General features: G+C 28.2%; 1 long non-coding RNA gene across 1 annotated transcript; it reads left to right on the forward strand.

The window, feature by feature from the left end:
* The first annotated feature begins 294 nt into the window (after positions 1-294).
* LOC137818852 (uncharacterized) lies at positions 295-6,084 on the forward strand. The gene is made up of 3 exons (XR_011082157.2): positions 295-536; positions 1,052-1,152; positions 5,878-6,084. It is a non-coding gene; the product is annotated as an uncharacterized LOC137818852 (long non-coding RNA).
* Positions 6,085-6,559: the final 475 nt, after the last annotated feature.

The following is a 6,559-nucleotide window of genomic DNA, read 5'->3' on the forward strand; positions in this document are numbered from 1 at the left end:
GAAAGGCATTTTTCTTCTGCTTTCTCTGCCTGACGATGTTCTTTTGTTGAAATTGGTGGACCCTGCCTGCACATGATGATACTGATGTGGAATTGCTGATACTTATATGAACCTAACTTTAGGTAGCCTAACTTCAGGTAATTACCTCAAATGCTGCATCACATAATGTAAACCAAAAACTTAAAATTTCCTTATTTATCATGCCATTTATCTCTTGAAACCTGTGGTATGTATTTATATCATGCATGTGTGCACTCTCATGTTATATATATTTGAAGTGGGTGTCATGTTTTTGTGATTCATGTTGTCTTCGTTGTTTTAAGGGGTTTGGGGTTGGGGTTTGAAGATTGGTTTGGGGTGATATATATACCTGAATGGGTTTTGATACCAATTTGGTGATTATTACCATTGGGTTTGGGTTTGGGTTGATAGCAACTTTCGTTGTCTTTGTTTCGTTTGCTCAAGACTAATTTGTGGAAGACTACAAGAATGTGTGGAGTACCAAATGTATATGAAATTGACCAAGAGCAGAACGGGTAATTTTCCTCTTTTCCGTTTGAGTTCATTTTTCTAGTTAACTATCATTATTAATGATTAGTAATGAAACAAAATATTAAACTCTTCTTAGTTACAAAGTTATAATTTTCAATTGTGCTTATCTTGCTAAATTTCATTTGAGAAAATGATACATAGCAGCTTATCTTGCTAAATTTCATTTGAGAAAATGATACGTAGCAGCAATAAGTCCTTACTGTGTGTGATTCAGATAAAAAAAATGGATGCTTGGTATTAATGAGCATGAATACTTTCTTTTAAAGCCAAGAATTTGTTCATGTATATATATTTTCTCAAATGAAGTTTAGAAAGATAAGCACGGTTTAAAGTCATGACTTTATAACTAACAAGAGTTCAATATTTTTTTCATTGCCAATCACTAATATGTTAGTTAACTAGCAAAATAAACTCAACCAAATAAGACGAAACTAATCCGTTCTATGTCTCTTCTTGGTTCAATTTCATATACACTTGGTACTCTCACACGCTCTTGTAGTCTTCCACAAATTATGCTTGCGCAAATGAAGACAATGAAAGTTGCACTGAACCCAAACCCAATGAGACTAGTCACCAAATCGGTATCAAAACCCACTGTAGGTATGTCCACCCGTTACCAATCTTCAAGAGATAAATAACATGATAACTGACACCCAAATGAGAACTCTTGAGAAAAAAAAAAAGTAAGAATATGATTTGTTACAACTTTTATGGAATCCAAGTGGGTGTTACCCAAGGGAAGATGGATGGTGGGGAAGAGAGGGTTGAGATGCAGAAGAAGAACGTTCGTTTTTCATTCTGTTGGTTATTATTGGAATCATATTTAATGGTGTGGAGAAACGACAACATAGTTTTTAAGGAAGTTTGAACATTTTGGTTTACATTGTGATCCACCATTTTAGGTAATTACCTGAAGTTAGGCTACCTATTGAAATAGCATGATAAATAAGGAAAACATTGAAATATGATTAGAAACACATTTACAACACTTCTAACTATTAAGTAAACTTTATATAAACTTTATAGAATATTTCTATAGATAAAAAGGATCCAATATTATTCAGTATTCAAACAAAATTCACCAAACAAACATATAAAAAATGTGTGTTGTTAGTATTTAGAGGGAATTACTAGCAATTTGTTCCTTAACATACACAAAATATTAGGCACAAACTTGCTTTCTATCATTCTATCTACCTTCCAGTTCTCCCAAATTTGATTACAGAGATATCATAAAATTTGGTTCAACTTGCCTCTCATTTTCTATGTTCCTTTATGAAGTATTGGACTCAGCCAGAGAATATTTGATGGTAAATCTTACATGACATATTTTGATTTAGAAGAATTTTGCAGTGACAAACGACATATTGGACAAGTTGATTATTTTCTCAACCACATTTCTTGCATTGATATGTGGCTCAAAAAACAATAAACTTGTCCAGTATATCGTTTATCACTACAAAATTCTCTTGAGTCAGACATTCTCTGGATGAGTCTAATACTTCAGAAAGGAACATAGACAGTAAGAGGCAAGTTGAACCAAATTCTATGATATCTCTGCAATCAAGTTTCAGAGAGCTAGAAGGTAGATAGGATGACAGAAAGCAAGTTTGTGCCTAATATTCCGTGTAAGTAAAGGAACATTGTTAGTAATTCTCTCTAAATACTAACAACGCAAATTTTTTATAAGTTTGTTTGGTGAATTTTGTTTGAATACTGAATAATTCCAAATCCTTTCTATCTATAGAAAGATTCTATAAAGTTTACTTAATAGTTAGAAGTGTTGTAAATATGTTTCTAATCATATTTCAATGTTTTCAATTTTAATTTAATTTTTTCTTCTATAATAAAAAATCCTTCAAATAGATGTAATTAGTTTGTTAAAGTTGGGAAAAATTAAGTGGAAGTAGAGAAAATTGATGATAAACTACCTAATGAAATTAAAAATGTTTATAAATTAATAACTAAATTATACCTTAAGTATAAAACGAAATTTTAGTTATAAATTAAGTTTGGTAAGAAATCATACTCTTAAACAATTATTACATTTTACATTTTCAAACAATACATCTTAAAAGAGATAGTAAAATTATGATTTGTTCACATATTTAAATTTTTATTAAATAAAATGAGATTATATACACGATCTTGTGTTTTAACTAATAATTTGATTATTTTTCTTTTTTAATATTATATTATTGTGTTATATTCTAGTGTGAAGGTTTTTTTTTAAAATGGAAGGGTGAAAGAAAGATTATAATAAGATAAAAGAAAATAGTAGAGAGATAAAAAAAAGAGAGCAAAACAACTTATGAAATATCATTAAAATTTTAAAAATGGTATAAGGTAGTGAAATAAATTCATCTAACGATTGAATAAAATAAATAATATAAAAAGTGTGTGCAGTGTATGTGTGTGTTCAATGGTGTTTGGAAGAAGAAAAAAAGAAGATAAAAGCACCAACTTGGCAAAACATAGTGTATACGTTTTGTTGGCGAAGGTTAGAGGAATATTCAACATTGTCTTTCCTTCATCGTGTGAATAAAACATATTATGTCAGAAAAAAAATAATTATAAGATAAAAGAGGATTTTATTTTTTAACTATCCATATTTATATTAAAATTCATTGTAATTTTTATCTAGTTTTGTTTTCAGATGTCACTATTTTTTAAATCTTTTAAACATTTTTAAATTAAAGCAACCGAAATACTTCATGTTATAATTTTTATACTTTTTTTAAAAATCAATATTAAACATATATTTACTGTAAAAGTATATTTTTCTAAACTTTTTTTTCCTTCTCTCTTTAATATTTTTTAGTAACTTTTGTATTTTTTTAAAATCAAATACACTATATTCTTTTAATATTTTTTCAATAAATTTTTTAGTTATAAGATGAAATTGAATGTTGAAACTTATTAAAGAACTATTTATACTCTTAGAATTACTCTGTAAACCTCACAAAATGTTAGTTCTAAAAAAAATCTTTAATAAAATTGAAATTAATTCTATTTGGGCCTATTTTCAAACAAAATATTTTAATAGTTCCTCACAAAACAATTTAATAATTTCACTGTGTATAAGTAATCTACATTTCTCATTTAAATAACTACATAAGTTGATATTGGTTATTTCCTTTATTTCCCACTTAAAGATAAAATTTATGAGTAATTTTTAACACTAAATCACTTATAATTTTTACGAGTATTTTATAATTTTCATTTCTAACTATAAAATAGATAAATGGTTTGAAATATAACACTATAAGAAATAATGATGGTAGAGTCCACAAAAGAGCGACACAAAGAGTAGAAGAGAAACGATATATGGGTTAGTGTAGGCTTAGCATCCCAATAGAAATGGAAACTAATCTTTTGGTGGCTATGCATTAGAGATAGCCTTCAATGGGACACAACTATACAAGGTAGTGTTGGCTAAACCTACATAAAGAAAAATATATTATTTAACTACGACGTAGCTTTGGGAGACACTAAAATGGATATTAAATTAAATAATTATTAAGAAGTGGACTTTAAGTATAACCACTACAAGAAATTGCTTATTTAGTTGAAAAAAAAAAAAAAGAGCGAAGGTCTTAGGTCGACACTAAATAGTGTCAACCGTGATGGAGTAGTCGTGATTAACATTGATTAACTAAAGTAGCTATTTTTTGTCTACTTTTAACTAGCTGAATTTTGTATACCTTGAACAGTTAGTTATATATCATTGAAAATAGAAACACTACAAAAAAACATGTATAATGCGGCAATTGTTTTTGTAAAAACTGACGTTTTTAACCGCCGCATTATACGTCTGTGGCGGTACCGCGTACCGCCAGAATTCTTGCCACCACAAAGTTTAATGTGGCGGTCAATTGAGAACCGTTGTAGCAGACGCCATATTATGCATTGTATAAAATGGCGGTTTTAAACGTGTAATTGACGTCGGTTATAAATGTCGTAATTTAAAAACTAGGTAAATCAATTCTAACGTAAATAGTGGCATTTTTAACCGCCATTTAATACAGTATAGTATGACATTTTTAATACACCTTATAACTGTCATAATTTTAATATTAAATATTAAATATTTAATTTTATTTTTATTTTTAATATTTATAATAATTTATTTAATTCTATTTTATAATTTGATTTCATAATATTATTTAATTTTATATTATAATTAAATTTCAATACACAATTAAATTTCATAACATAAACTAATTTCATAATATAATTAAATTTAATAAATGTTAATAATAGAATAATTAAAATAAATTTATAATCAAAAGATGAATTCATTCATTGAGAGAATAAGTTGATACATAATTGTTCAAGAGTAAAGAAAACACAAAAAAATATTTTTAAATATCATCATAACATTCATAATATTACAACATTTCATCCCTAATCGATTTATCTTCGGTTTTGCTTTTCCATCTTTCTTAATCAGTTTTGCTTCCAACACTTGATCCTATTACTTGATTAGGTGATAGAACAACATTTCTAACATTTGGTACCTGAAATAAATAATAAATAATTTGAAGTTAAGAATTATATAAAAGTTTATGTCATGTCAAAGTAATAGGTCACGTAACTTTTAGTAAATAATTATTTATTAAAGGAAAAAAATTGTTTTAAAAGGTATGTAAAAAGAATAATATAATAAGGAAATAAATTATCATTATGCATAAATCATGTGACTTATAGTCCCATATATGTCCTGTCAAGTCCACGTGCTGAACATTACCTAAAGCAAGATAACAAACTGTTAATAAGAAGAAAACATAAAATATTGACTTTAATTAGAGCAAACTTGTGTTATCTAGATTTAAAATGGTTTCACTGTCCGAGACGAAACATATATACTCTTCTAGTAAAAGCCTAGGTTGAACTAAAAGTCTTTTAACTGAAGTTAGTAGCTTTTTTTACCATAATATTACTATACTAGTAGCTAGTGTCCACGTAGGCCAAAAGGGAGTTTAGTGGGTAAATTTAAGCAGCATGTCAAACATAAGAAGCACAAAGTTACAACCACCGGCAAGGATCAATGGGCCAAGTGTTCAAACAAAGGTTAAGTCTACCACTCTATAATAAAAAAAATAGGGTTATTGTTCATGTATTGATTTCATTTCCTGCGACTTTTCCATTTTATTTGGCATATACGACATACATCTATCTTGATGTCATGTGTTTGAATCTTTTTTCCCTAAAATCACGACGTGTCCACAATTTTTATTATTCACAGTTTTTAAGACAATTTTCTTTTCTTTTCTCTTCGAAAAACTAGAAATACAATAGAGTAATTAGTAATCACTTTCGCAGGAACCTAAATACAAGACAAGATTGTATACAATAGTTTTCTGCTGGATATCCTGGATTCACATAATATACAAGGCAAGTCACAGGGGAATTATCCATACTACATGGCAAATATAAAGGTTTCCAACGTAATTTTTCATATATAAAAGGATGAAAGGACTCAGACAGAATGAATCTTTTCAAACAGATTTCTTCTAGTTTATATATATATATATATATATATATATATATATATATAAAGAATGACCAAAATACAGTTTATTGACCAATATAATGGGAAAAATTTAAATATGACAAGGTCATCAGTTATTCTCATTTGTAATTGTAATGCTGGCAATTAAAGAATATCCATTATAAAAAGTTGAAAATCAAAGGAATCAACTCACACATTATTTGTCACCGAGGTACAAAGAGCAATACGATACGTACCAAATTTAGAAAAAGACCCACAAGGGATGAATTCAATGATGAAATGAGATCTTATTTTAGTGTTGTAGACAAACCTGCCAAGGTAATTGTCAGCAATAGAAAGAGACTTTAATGGTCCTTTGAAAGAAGAAAGGACATGTTGGAGATGATTCACTCCAACGCAGGACACATAACAGTTTTCTAACTTCAAACAATTTATGGGAGAAAACGTTTCAGATGCTCCAACAAAATAGGGAATTATATTCCTGTAAGATGA

Source organism: Phaseolus vulgaris, chromosome 10 (assembly GCF_051622355.1).
Source record: "Phaseolus vulgaris cultivar YP4 chromosome 10, ASM5162235v1, whole genome shotgun sequence".
In the NCBI taxonomy this organism is placed as follows: Eukaryota; Viridiplantae; Streptophyta; class Magnoliopsida; order Fabales; family Fabaceae; genus Phaseolus; species Phaseolus vulgaris.